Source organism: Leucopleurus acutus, assembly GCF_964270905.1.
Source record: "Leucopleurus acutus genome assembly, chromosome: 1".
Taxonomy (NCBI): domain Eukaryota; kingdom Metazoa; phylum Chordata; class Mammalia; order Artiodactyla; family Delphinidae; genus Leucopleurus; species Leucopleurus acutus.
This window is the reverse complement of record NC_139142.1, coordinates 145,421,152-145,436,068: the sequence shown is the minus strand read 5'-3', so window position 1 is coordinate 145,436,068 and position 14,917 is coordinate 145,421,152.

Here is a 14,917-nt window from a genome sequence, read left to right as displayed (position 1 = left end):
CATATTGCTTCCCCCAATGTCTTTTTTGCTATAATCTGACATGTTGACATATTCTTTTAAAAGGAACACTGTTGAAATGGAGCTGACTTTCCCTTTAAGATGGCTTGGAGAATTAAGGTTTGAGTGCATCCTCTCCTCTCCAAACTGCAGCAATAAATACGTGAAATATATAAAGCAAACCAAAAAGACATAGCCAGGCTGAAAAAATAAGATCTCCATGAACTAAAATCAAAAAAGAAATGCAAAGTGATGGGGGTGCTGAAGCCTGGAGCCTGCTGGGCTCTGGAAGCCAAAGGCAGTGGCAGGTCCTTAGTGATAAAAAGGGACTAAAAGACTCCTGGATAGAAGCTGGGGGCTTGAATGTACCCCAGTCCCTGAAAGGATGCTAGGGTAGAGATACTGCTGCTGACCTGTTGTCTGAGGCCCTAACTTCATAGGATGTGTATTATCCCTCATGTACCACAGTATGGGAGCTTGAAAATGCCATAAAACTTGGAGGCATCTGCAAAACCTTAAGTTAGGTAAGCAAAGGTGAGAGGGTAGGAAGGGAGAGAGAGAGGGAGAGGGTATGATGTCCATTCAAAACAGCCTCACTTGTGCTGGAACATAAGTGAAGTGCTCAGAGAATGATCCAGAAAGGATTCCACTGACCAGATCTGGGACAATTTTAGCATTAAAATAAATAATAATGATGAATACTCATTGAATAAAATTAGAAACTTTAAGACTATATTGAAGTAAATGAATGATGAAAGTTTGATGAGAAATGAGGAACTTACATAGTTTCAAAGTACCTCCTCACAAAATACTTATTAATTATAAGGGGGAAAAGAGTTGACAGAGGAGAAACTTTGCAGATACCGCCTGTGGTAGGCTGAATAATGATCCCCAAAGATGTCCACATCCTAATCTTGGAACCTGTGGATGTCACTTTATATGGTGAAAGGAACTTTGCAGATGAGATTAAGTTAAAAGGTCTTGGGATGGGGAGATTTTCCTGGTGGGACCGATGTAGTCACAGAGATCCTTATAAAGGGAGACAGGGGATCAGAGTGAGAGAATGTATGTGAAGATGGAAGCAGAGATTGGAGTGATATATACATGAGCTAAGGAATGTCAAGGCAGCCTCCAGAACTGAAGAGGCAAGGAACAGATTCACCTTTGGAAACTTCAGAAGGAACCAGTCATGCCAGTTCGTAGATTTTAGCCCCATAAGACTGATTTTGGACTTCTCACCTTCAGACCTGTAAGAGAAAAAAATTTATGTTTTTTCAAGCCACTACATTTGTGGTAATTTCTTACAGCATCATTAGGAAACCAATATACTACCTTAACCAAGTGATCAAAATTAGTATCATGAATAATGGGGCAAATCAAAATTGTACATTACCTGATAGGATGCAGTACACAGAGTTCCTTCTGTGATATTCCTGCCAAAGATGTATGACTTGAATCTAATCATGAGGATACATCAGACAAACCCAGATTATGGGACATTCTATAAAATAACTGATCTGTTATCATCAAAAGTGTCAAGGTTGTGAAAGTCAAGGAGAGACTGAAGAACTGTTTCAGATAGAAGGAGACTCAAGTGACACCACAACTAAATACAACGCTTGATTCTGAAACAGATCCTTTTGCTATATAGGACTTTATGGGGACAACTGGCAAAATTTGAATGGGGTCTGGGGATCAGATGGTAGTACTATGTCAATGTTAACTTCGTGATATTGATGGTTATATTTTGGCTATATAGGAGATATCTTTATAGATAATGCACATGAAAGTGTTCAGAAGCTTGTGTGGTAAATGTATTCAAAATGATGCAAGGGGGAAAAGTTCTGTGTATGGTACTTGCAACTTTTCTGTAAATTTGAGATTGTATTTAAAAAAGCAAAGTGAGCCTACAAACCAAGATTTGAAAACGTAAGCAATCAAAGGCTAACAAAGGTAGCAAACGAAATAAAGAAATCGGCGAATTCACTCCAGATGAAATACATTTTTATAGAAGTATGACAAATAATTTTTAGAAAGAAAAGAAAAAGAGGAAATGCTACCCAAACTTATTTGTTGAGGATAGTATAATTATGGTACTAAACCAGACAAGGACATACAAGAGAATTATAGACCAATATGATTTATGGGTATTTGTCACAGGGAGATGGCATGGCTTAGTGGTTAGTACGTGGCCCCTGGAGCAAGGCAGTCTGGATTTGTATTCTGGTGTCACTGCTAATATTCTCTGTGACCTTGGGGAGGTGACTTGACTTTTCTGTGCCTCAGTTCTCTCATATTTCAGAGGAGGAAATAACCTTCAAAACAATAGACCTTCTAGGATGAAATGAAATAATTCATGGAAAATGCCTTAATGGTGCCTGAAACATAGAAAGCACCTAATAAGTGTTAGCTATTATTAGTTTTCATGAATGTAGATTCAAAAATTCTAAATAAAATAATACCAAAGTTGAAAACAGCAGTGTACACACAAAAATAATGCATCATGGCAAAGTAGGGTTTATTCCAAGAATACAAGAGTAAGTCAATATTAGATAAATCACTAATGTACCTTAACAGATTACTCACGCAATGCAGACTGTTAGCAAACTAGCTTCCTTAACCTAATAAACATGTAGCAATGATCAGACTTAATGGTAAAATTTTAAAAGCAATTTCCATCAAAGTCAGGAATTAGACAAGGATGCCTTCTATCATGGTTTCTATTCAGCACTACACTGGAGGTCCTAGGCCTTCATGTGCTAGCTTAAGTGATATGTAATTGCCATTTTTTTAGGTCACAGGTTGCCCAACAGCAGCAATTTATATGATTCAACCTATAAAAGAAAGAAGAAATTTAAGAATTGGAAAGGAAGACTACCTGTATGTGAAGACAATATGATTGTCTATGTAGAAAATCCAAGAGAATATACAGATAAATAATTAAGACTAGTAAGAGAGTAGGTGGATGAATTCAAGATCAACTTTTAAAAACTTATTAGTATTTTATACCTGAGTACTACCAAATTATAACATGTAATAGAAAAAGAGATTCTATTCACAACAGCAACAAAAATCTGAGAATGCATCAAGCAAAAGATACACAAGACCTTTCGTGCAGAGTATTATAAAAATTACTCTAGGACTTAAAGGAAGAACTGACTAAATGGAAATATATAACATATTTATGAATGTAAGGACTCAAATTATAAAATGGAAGTACTTATATTTATGAACAGGAGGACCTATATTGCAATTATATCACTTATTACCAAATTAATCTATAAATTTGATGTGATTCCCACACAAATCCCAATAGAATTTTTCATGGAACTTAATGCGTGGGTTGCAAAGTCCCTATAGCATTCAAGGGACCAAGAATAGTGTACCAGACACCAATGGGGCCCTGCCCCTGTCCCTCAGCATCACCAACCCCATACCTGCCAGGGAGTTGATGCCTCCAAGAGCAGCCTTAGTGTATTAATCATGCCTTTTTATTTTCTGATGTTTTGACATCTGAAGATTTGCTGATCCTGGAGAGACTCCCCCTCCCAGGGGTTAGCCAATTTCTAGAGATAATAAAGGACTCACCTGCAAGTGCAACTTTCGTATGCAAACCAACCGTCCAAAGCCCATAGCCCTCAACCACCTCCTTATCAGGATCTTATACTCCAGACCACTATCCATCTGCCCTAATCATCCTAGGGCCAAGTACTAGACAACTACAGATAGCTGATGTGCCCCAGAGGCCACTGAAATTACTCAAACTAGTCAATACTAAGCCTGCGTACCTTGCCCTGCCTCTCCTGCAGAAATCACAATAAAGACTCATGCTATGTTTCCTCGCACTCCCTCAGCCTCCTGACTGAACTTGGTGCTTCCCCCTGTGGCCCTACATGACATGCCATGCCTCCTGTTTCTAAAGATCTGTGGGTATGGAAAACTTCTTCCTTTATGACAGTCATTTCTATGTCTGTATGTCTTACCTTACCAGATTAAAACAAATCCTGGGTACATTTTAAAAATAGCCAATGAGGAATGAGAGTTAGTAGATAAATACTCCAGTTTCTTTGCCTCTCAGTTGGAGTAACTCTGAAGTGCCCAGTGAGACTGCATTCAGGTGACCTTCCATCTTGCTCATTAATGCACCTGCATTGACTTTCTTCCTTTCCCTATCTCACTTCCCCACTGTCTTACCTGTTCTTCCTGGGACTGCTTTCTAAAGAAAATTCTTACATCCAAATCCTTGTCTCAGGCTCTGCTTCTAGGGCAACCCAAATGAATACATTTTTAAAGAATAAGAATGGTATATGGGGTGGTGATAATGGAACTTATTAAGATATTTAGACATATGATAGTGCCATAGAAATTAAGACAGTGAATTGTTGTCAAGGGGATGGACAAATAGACCACTGGAAGAGAACAAGAACCCATCAAGAGACCCCTGACACATGGAAATGTGAAATGAGACAGATGTTTCCGTGTAGATCAATGAGGAAAGGATGGAATGTTCTATAAATGGTGCTGGGACAGTGGATTATCCACATGGAAAGTAAATACAGTTAGATCCCTAACTCCCATCATACCAAAAAAAAAATACCAGGTTGATTAATGATCTAGTTGTGAAATGAAAAACTTTAAAAACTTTTAGAAGGAAATATAGGAAGATATCATGATGACTAGGGTAAATGTCTTAGTTTGGACTGCTATAACAGAAAACTATCGACTGGGTGGCGTTAATGAACATTTATTTCTCACAGCTCTGGAAGCTGGAAGTCTGAGATCAGATGTGCCACATGGTTGAGTTCTTGGTGAGGGTCCTTTTCCTGGTTCACAGACAGCCACCTTCTCCTTGTATCCTCACATGGAAGGGAGCAGAAAAAGAGAGGAAGCAAGCTCTCTCATGTTTCTTCTTATAAAGGTACTAATCCCATTCATGAGGGCTCAACCCTCATCCTCATGACCTAATCACCTCCCAAAGGCCCCACCTCCTAACCATCACATTATGGGTTAGGATCTCAACGCATGAATTTGGGGGTTGGCACAAACATTCAGTGCATAACAGGTAGAAAGTAACTTCTTAAACAAAATATTTAAAACATAATTCCCAAAGAAAAATGTTGTTAGGTCTGATTTCACTAAACTATTTGAACTTCTCTCCAACCAAACATACCTCAAATTAGGTTTCAAGAGAAACCACAGAGTGAGTGAAGATCCTTGCAATTCATATAATCAACAAAGGATACATTCCAGAATATTTAAGGAATTCCTATAAACATTAATGTGTTAAAAAGTTAAACAACCAAAGAGAAAAATAGGCAAATGCCACAAACACGTAATTCACAGGAGAGGAAACTTAAATGGCCCACAGACATAGGAAAAGATGTGGGGTTTTTTTGTTTGTTTTTGTTTTTTAAAGGAATTTTGCCTTTTTAAAAAAATTTTTATTTATTTATTTATGGCTGTGTATGGCTATTCGTTTCTGTGAGAGGGTTTTCTCTAGTTGCGGCAAGTGGGGGCCACTCCTCATCGCGGTGCGCGGGCCTCTCACTATCGCGGCCTCTCTTGTTGCGGAGCACAGGCTCCAGACGCGCAGGCTCAGTAATTGTAGCTCATGGGGCTAGTTTCTCCGCAGCATGTGGGATCTTCCCAGACCAGGGCTCGAACCCGTGTCCCCTGCATTGGCAGGCAGATTCTCAACCACTGCGCCACCCGGGAAGCCCTGTTGTTGTTTTTTAATTGAAGTATAGTCGATGTACAAATGTACAATGTTGTGTTACTTTCTGGTGTACGGAAAAGTGATTCAGCTCTACATATATAAATATATATATATTTTTAGATTCTTTCCCATTATAGTTTATTACAAGATATTGAGTATAGTTCTCTGTGTCCTTGCTGTTTATCTATTTTATACATAGTAGTGTATAAATGTTAATCGCAAACTCTTAATTTATCCCTCCTCACACTTTCCCCTTTGGTAACCATAAGTTTGTTTTCTATGTCTGTGAATCTGCTTCTGTTTTTTAGGGTTTTTTTTTTTAACATCTTTAATGGAGTATAATTGCTCTACAATGGTGTGTTAGTTTCTGCTTTATAACAAAGTGAATCAGCTATACATATACATATATCCCCATATCTCTTCCCTCTTGAATCTCCCTCCCACCCTCCCTATCCCACCCCTCTAGGTGGTCACAAAGCACCGAGCTGATCTCCCTGTGCTATGCGGTTACTTCCCACTAGCTATCTGTTTTACATTTGGTAGTATATGTAAGTCCATGCCACTCTCTCACTTCGTCCCAGCTTACCCTTCCCCCTCCCTGTATCCTTAAGTCCATTCTCTACATCTGTGTCTTTATTGCTCTGCTGCCTCTAGGTTTTTCAGAAACTTTTTTTTTAGATTCCATATATATGTGTTAGCATATGGTATTTGTTTTTCTCTTTCTGACTTACTTCACTCTGTATGACAGACTCTAGGTCCATCCACCTCACTACAAATAACTCAATTTCATTTCTTTTTATGGCTAATATTCCATTGTATATATGTGCCACATTTTCTTTATCCATTCATCTGTCAATGAACACTTAGGTTTCTTGCATGTCCTGGCTATTGCAAAGAGTGCTGCAGTGAACATTGTGGTACATGTCTCTTTTTGAATTATGGTTTTCTCAGGGTATATGCACAGTAATGGGATTGCTGGGTCATATGGTAATTCTATTTTTAGCTTTTTAAGGAACCTCCATAGTGTTCTCCATAGTGGCTGCACCAATTTACATTACCACCAACAGTGCAAGAGGGTTCCCTTTTCTCCACACCCTCTCCAGCATTTATTGTTTCTAGATTTTTTGATGATGGCCATTCTGACTGGTGTGAGGTGATACCTCCTTGTAGTTTTGATTTGCATTTCTCTAATAATTAGAGACGTTGAGCATCTTTTCATGTGCCTATTGACCATCTGTATGTCTTCTTTGGAGGAATGTCTGTTTAGGTCTTCTGCCCATTTATGGATTGGGTTGTGGGTTTTTTGATATTGAGCTACATGAGCTGCTTTTAAATTTTGGAGATTAATCCTTTGTCCATTGCTTCATTTGCAAATATTTTATCCCATTCTGAGGGTCTTCTTTACATCGTGTTTATGGTTTCCTTTCTGTGCAAGAGCTTTTAAGTTTCATTAGGTCCATTTGTTTATTTTTGTTTTTATTTCCATTTCTCTAGGAGGTGGGTCAAAAAGGATCTTGCTGTGATTTATGTCTTAGAGTGTTCTGCTTATGTTTTCCTCAAAGAGTTGTATAGTGTCTAGCCTTACATTTAGGTCTTTAATCCATTTGAGTTTATTTTTGTGTATGGTGTTAGAGAGTGTTCTAATTTCATTCTTTTACATGTAGCTGTCCAGTTTTCCTAGCACCACTTATTGAAGAGACTGTCTTCTCTCCACTGTATATTCTTGCCTCTTTTATCAAAAATAAGGTGACCATATGTGTGTTGGTTTATCTCTGGGCTTTCTATCCTGTTCCATTGATCTAAATTTCTGTTTTTGTGCCAGTACCATACTGTCTTGATTACTGTAGCTTTGTACTATAGTCTGAAGTCAGGGAGCCTGATTCCTCCAACTCCATTTTTCTTTCTCAAGATTGCTTTGGCTATTCGGGGTCTTTTGTGTTTCCATACAAATTGTGAAATCTTTTGTTCTAGTTCTATGAAAAATGCCATTGGTAGTTTGATAGGGATTGCATTGAATCGGTAGATTGCTTTGGGTAGTATAGATATTTTCAGTGTGTTGATTCTTGCAATCAATGAACATGGTATATTTCTCCATCTGTTTGTATCATCTTTAACTTCTTTCATCAGTGTCTTATAGTTTTCTGCATACAGGTCTTTTGTCTACTTAGGTAGGTTTATTCCTAGGTATTTTATTCTTTTTTTTGCAGTGGTAAATGGGTTTGTGTCCTTAATTTCTCTTTCAGATTTTTCATCATTAGTGTATAGGAATGCAAGAGATTTCTGTGCATTAATTTTGTATACTGCTACTTTACCAAATTCATTGATTAGCTCTAGTAGTTTTCTGGTAGCATCTTTAGGATTCTCTATGTATAGCATCATGTCATCTGCAAACAGTGACAGCTTTACTTCTTCTTTTCCAATTTGGATTCCTTTTATTTCTTTTTCTTCTCTGATTGCTGTGGCTAAAACTTCCAAAACTATGTTGAATAAGAGTGGTGAGAGTGGGCAACCTTGTCTTGTTCCTGATCTTAGTGGAAATGGTTTCAGTTTTTCATCCTTGAGAACGACGTTGGCTGTGGGTTTGTCATATATGGCCTTTATTATGTTGAGGTAAGTTCCCTCTATGCCTACTTTATGGAGTGTTTTTATCGTAAATGGGTGTTGATTTTGTCAAAAGCTTTTCTGCATCTATTGAGATGATCATATGGTTTTATTCTTCAGTTTATTAATATGGTGTACCACATTGTTTGATTTGCATATATTGAAGAATCCTTGCATACCTGGAATAAACCCCACTTGATCATGGTGTGTGACCCTTTTACTGTGCTGTTGGATTCTGATTTGCTAGTATTTTGTTGAGGATTTTTGCATCCATGTTCATCAGTGATATTGGCCTGTAGTTTTCTTTCTTTGTGACATCTTTGACTGGTTTTGGTATCAGGGTGATGGTGGCCTCGTAGAATGAGTATGGGAGTGTTCCTCCCTCTGCTATATTCTGGAAGAGTTTGAGAAGGAGAAGTGTTAGCTATTCTCTAAATGTTTGACAGAATTTGCCTGTGAAGCCATCTGGTTCTGGGCTTTTTTTTGCTGGAAGATTTTTAATCACAGTCTCAATTTCAGTGCTTGTGATTGGTCTGTTTATATTTTCTGTTTCTTCCTGGTTCAGTCTTGGGAGCTTGTGCTTTTCTAAGAATTTTTCCACTTCTTCCAGGTTGTCCATTTTATTGCATATAGTTGCTTGTAGTAATCTCTCATGATTCTTTGTATTTCTGCAGTGTCAGTTGTTACTTCTTCTTTTTCGTTTCTAATTCTATTGATTTGAGTCTTCTCCCTTTTTTTTCTGGATGAGTCTGGCTAATGGTTTACCAATTTTGTTTATCTTCTCAAAGAACCGGCTTTTAGTTTTATTGATCTTTGCTATTGTTTCCTTCATGTCTCTTTCATTTATTTCTGATCTGACCTTTTTGATTTCTTTCCTTCTGCTAACATTGGGGGTTTTTTGTTCTTCTTTCTTTAGTTGATTTAGGTGTAAGGTTAGGTTGTTTATTGAGATGTTTCTTGTTTCTTGAGGTAGGATTGTATTGCTATAAACTTCCCTCTTAGAACTGCTTTTGCTGCATCCCCTAGGTTTTGGGTCATCGTTTCTTCACTGTTATTTGTTTCTAGGTAGTTTTTGATTTCCTCTTTGATTTCTACAGTGATCTCTTGGTTATTGAGTAGTGTATTGTTTAGCCTCCATGTGTTTATATTTTTTACAGATTTTTTTCTTGTAATTGATATCTAGCTTCATAGCGATGTGATTGGAAAAGATACGTGATATGATTTCAGTTTTCTTTAATTTATCAAGGATTGATTTGTGACCCAAGATATGATCTATCCTGGAGAGTGTTCCATGAGCACTTCAGAAGAAAGTGTATTCTGTTGTTTTTGGATGCAATGTCCTATAAATATCAATGAAGTCCATCTTGTTTAATGTCTCATTTAAAGCTTGTGTTTCCTTATTTATTTTCATTTTGGATAATCTGTCCATTGATGAAAGTGGGGTGTTAAAGTCCCCTACTATGATTGTGTTACTGTTGATTTCCCCTTTTATGGCTGTTAGCATTTGCCATATGTATTGAGGTGCTCCTATGTTGGGTGCATAAATATTTACAATTGTTATATCTTCTTACCTTGATCCCTTGATCATTATGTAGTGCCCTTCTTTGTCTCTTGTAATAGTCTTTATTTTAAAGTCTATTTTGTCTCATATGAGAATTGCTACTCCAGCTCTCTTTTGATTTCCATTTGCATGGAATAAGTTTTTCCATCCCCTCACTTTCACTCTGTATGTGTCCCTAGGTCTGAAGTGGGTTTGTTGTAGACAGCATATATATGGGTCTTGTTTTTGTATCCATTCAGCCAGTCTATGTCTTTTGGTGGGAGCATTTAATCCATTTACATTTAAGGTAATTATCGATATGTATGTTCCTATTACCATATTCTGAATTGTGGGCTTGTTATTGTAGGTCTTTTCCTTCTCTTGTGTTTACTGCCTAGAGAAGTTCCTTTAGCATTTGTTGTAAAGCTGGTTTGGTGGCGCTGAATTCTCTTAGCTTTTGCTTGTCTGTAAAGGTTTTAATTCCTCCATCAAATCTGAACGAGATCCTTGCTGGGTAGGGTAATCTTGGTTGTAGCTTTTTCCCTTTCATCACTTTAAATGTGTCCCGCCACTGCCTTCTGGCTTGCAGAGTTTCTGCTGAAAGATCAGCTGTTAACCTTATGGGGATTCCCTTATATGTTATTTGTTGTTTTTCCGTTGCTGCTTTTAATATTTTTTCTTTGTATTTAATTTTTGATAGTTTGATTACTATGTGTCTTGGCATGTTTCTCCTTGGATTTATCCTGTAGGGACTCTCTGTGCTTCCTGGAATTGATTAACTATTTCCTTTCCCATATTAGGGAAGTTTTCAACTATAATCTCTTCAAATATTTTCTCAGTCCCTTTCTTTTTCTCTTCTTCTTCTGGGACCCCTGTAATTCGAATGTTAGTATGTTAAATGTTGTCCCAGAGGTCTCTGAGACTGTCCTCAATTCTTTTCATTCTTTTTTCTTTATTCTGCTCTGCAGTAGTTATTTCCACTATTTTATCTTCCAGGTCACTTATCTGTTCTTCTGCCTCAGTTATTCTGTCTGCTATTGATTCCTTCCAGAGAATTTTAATTTCATTTGTTGTGTTGTTCATCATTGTTTGTTTGCTCTTTAGTTCTTTTAGGTCCTTGTTAAACGTTTCTTGTATTTTCTCCATTCTAGTTCCAGGATTTTGGATCATCTTTACTATCATTACTCTCAGTTCTTTTTCAGGTAGATTGCCTATTTCCTCTTCATTTGTTAGGTCTGGTGGGCTTTTACCTTGCTCCTTTATCTGCTGTGTGTTTCTCTGTCTTCTCATTTTGCTTAATTTACTGTGTTTTGCGTCTCCTTTTCGCAGACTGCAGGTTCATAGTTCCTGTTGTTTTTGGTGTCTGTCCCCAGTGGCTAAGGTTGTTTCATTGGGTTGTGTAGGCTTCGTGGTGGAGGGGACTGGTGCCTGTGTTCTGGTGGATGAGGCTGGATCTTTTCTTGTGGGCAGGTCCACGTCTGGTGGTGTGTTTTAGGGTGTCTGTGACCTTTTTATGACTTTAGGCAGCCTTTCTGCTGATGGGTGGGCTTGTGTTCCTGTCTTGCTAGTTGTTTGGCTTGGGTTGTCCAGCACTGTAGCCTGCTGGTCGTTGAGTGGAGCTGAGTCTTAGCCTTGATATGGAGATCTCTGGGAGAGCTTTCGCCATTTGATATTACATGGAACCCGGAGGTCTCTGGTGGACCAATGTCCTGAACTCGGCTCTCCCACCTCAGAAGCACAGGCCTGACACTTGGCTGGAGCCCCAAGACCCTGTCAGCCACACGGCTCAGAAGAAAAGGGAGAAAAAAAGAAAGAAAGAGAATAAAATAAAATAATGTTATTAAAATAAAAATAATTATTAAAAATTAAAAAAATAAAAAGTAATAAAAGAAGAAAAAAAAAAGAAAAGAAAGAAGAGAGCAACAAACCAAAAAACAAATCCACCAATGATAACAAGCGCTAAAAACTATGCTAAAAACAAAACAAAAACACGGACAGACAGAACCCTAGGACAAATGGTAAAAGCAAAGCTATACAGACGAAATCACACACAGAAGCACACACATACACACTCACAGAAAGAGAAAAAGGGGGAAAATATATATATATATCGTTGCTCCCAAGGTCCACTGCCTCAGTTTTGGGATGATTCGTTGTCTATTCAGATATTCCACAGATGCAGGGTACATCAAGTTGATTGTAGAGATTTAATCCTTTTCTCCTGAGACTGCAGGGAGAGTTTCCCTTTCTCTTCTTGTTCGCACAGCTCCCGGGGTTCAGCTTTGGATTTGGCCCCGCCTCTGTGTGTAGGTCGACTGAGGGCGTCTGTTGTTTGCTCAGACAGGACGGGGTTAAAGTAGCTGCTGGTTAGGGGGCTCTGGCTCACTCAGGCCAGGGGGAGGGAGGGGTACGGAAAGCGAGGTGTGCCTATGGCGGCAGAGGCCGGTGTGACGTTGCAACAGCCTGAGGCACGCCATGTGTTCTCCCGGGGAAGTTGTCCCTGGATCACGGGACCCTGGCAGTGGCGGGCTGCATAGGCTCTGGGGAGGGGAGGTGTGGATAGTGACCTGTGCTTGCACACAGGCTTCTTGGTGGCTGCAGCAGCAGACCTAGCACTTCACGTCTGTCTCTGGTGTCTGCGCTGATAGACGCCGCTCGCGCCTGTCTCTGGAGCTCGTTTAGGCGGTGCTCTGAATCCCTTCTCGCGCACCCCGAAACAATGGTCTCTTGCCTCTTAGGCAGGTCCAGACTTTTTCCTGGACTCCCTCCTGGCTAGCTGTGGCGCACTAGACCCCTTCAGACTGTGTTCACGCAGGCAACCCTAGTCCTCTCCCTGGGATCTGACCTCCGAAGCTGGAGCCTCAGCTCCCAGCCCCCACCCGCCCCGGCGGGTGAGCAGAAAAGCCTCTTGGGCTGGTGAGTGCTGGTCGGCACCAATCCTCTGTGCAGGAATCTCTCCGCTTTGCCCTCTGCACCCCTGTTGCTGTGCTCTCCTCCGTGGCTCCGAAGCTTCCCCCCTGCCCACCCCCCCGTCTCCCCCAGTGAAGGGGCTTCATAGTGTGTGGAAACTTTTCCTCCTTCACAGTTCCCTCCCAGAGGTGCAGGTCCTGTTCCTATTCTTTTGTCTCTGTATTTTCTTTTTTCTTTTCCCTACCCAGGTACGTGGGTAGTTTCTTGCCTTTGGGGAGGTCTGAGGTCTTCTGCCAGCGTTCAGCAGGTGTTCTGTAGGAGTTCTTTGACATGTAGATGTATTTCTGATGTATTTGTGGGGAGGAAGGTGATCTCCATGTCCTACTCTTCCACCATCTTGAAGGTCTCCTGTTTCTGTTTTGTAAGTAAGTTCATTTGTTTCATTTTTTAGATTTCACATAGAAGTGATATCATATGATATTTGTCCTTCTCTGTCTGACATACTTCACTTAGTATGTTAATCTCTAGGTCCATCCAGGTTGCTGCAAGCATCATTATTTCATTCTTTTCTGTGGCTGAATAACATTCCACTGTATGTATATACACCACATCTTCTTTATCTATTCATCTAATGATCCATTCCAGGTCTTAACTATTGTAAATAATGCAGCTATGAACATTGGAGTACATGTATCTTTTTGAATTAGTTTTCTCTGGATATATGCCCAGGAGTGGGATTGCAGGATCATATAGTAACTCTAATTTTAGTTTTTGAAGGAACCTCCATACTGTTCTCCATAGTGGCTGCATCAATTTACATTTCCACCAACAGTGTAGGAGGGTTCCCTTTTTTCCAAACCCTCTCCAGCATTTATTATTTGAAGACTTTTTGATGATGGCCATTATGACTGGTGTGAGGTGATACTGCATTGTAGTTTTGATTTGCATTTCTCTAATAATTAGAGATGTTGAGCATCTTTTCACGTGCCTATTGGCCATCTGTATGTCCTCTTTGGAGAAATGTCTATTTAGGTCTTCTGCTTAATTTTTGGATTGGGTTGTTCATTTTTTGTATTGAGTTATATGAGCTGTTTTTATATTTTGGAAATTAAGCCCTTGTCAGTTGCATCACTTACAAATATTTTCTACCAATCTGTTGGCTGTGCTTTCATTTTGTGTACGGTTTCCTTTGCTGTGCAAAAGCTTATACATTTGATTTGTTTATTTTTGCTTTTATTTCTATTGCCTTGGGAGACTGAACTCAAAAAACGTTGATGTCACAGAATGTTTTGCCTATGCTCTCTTCTAGGAGTTTTATGGTGTCTTATCTTGTATTTAAGTCTTTAAGCCATTCTGAGTTTATTTTGTGTATGGCGTGAGGGAGTCTTCTAACTTCACTGATTTACCTGCAGCTGTCCAGCTTTCCCAACGCCACTTGCTGAAGAGACTGTCTTTTCTCCACTGTATATTCTTGCCTCCTTTGTTGAAGATTAATTGACTGTAGGTGTGTGGGTTTATTCCTGGGCTCTCTATTCTGTTCCATTCATCCATATGTCTGCTTTTGTGCCACTACCATGCTGTTTTGATTACTGTAACTTTGTAGCATTGTCTGAAGTCTGGGATGGTTATGCCTTCAGCTTTGTTCTTTTTCCTCAGAATTGCTTTAGCAATTCTGGGTCTTTTCTGGTTCCATATAAATTTTAGGATTATTTGTTCTAGTTCTGTGGGAAAAAAAATAGGAAAAAATGTTTATCCTCAATAGGAGTGGGAGGATGCAAATAGAAACAACAATGAGATACTATTTCATATGATTTTGAAAGCCCTATAATAGCAAGTGATAGTAAGGATACAGAACAACAGGAATGCTCATATGCTGCTGCTGGGAATGAAAACTGGCAGATTACAGAGAGAAATTGGTGCTGTGTCATGAAGTGAAAGATGCTTATGTCTGAAGCCCAGCCCTTCCACGTCTTGGTGCGTACTCACACATTTACACAATGATGTTCATGGTTGCCCTGTGTGTAACAGTGAAAATTTGGAAACCACTGAAATGTCCAGTAATAGGAACATGGAGAAGTGAACTGTGGGATAATCATACAAGAGAATATGACCTAGAACCAAATCTGGCCCATGGCCTGTTTGTGTACAGCTGG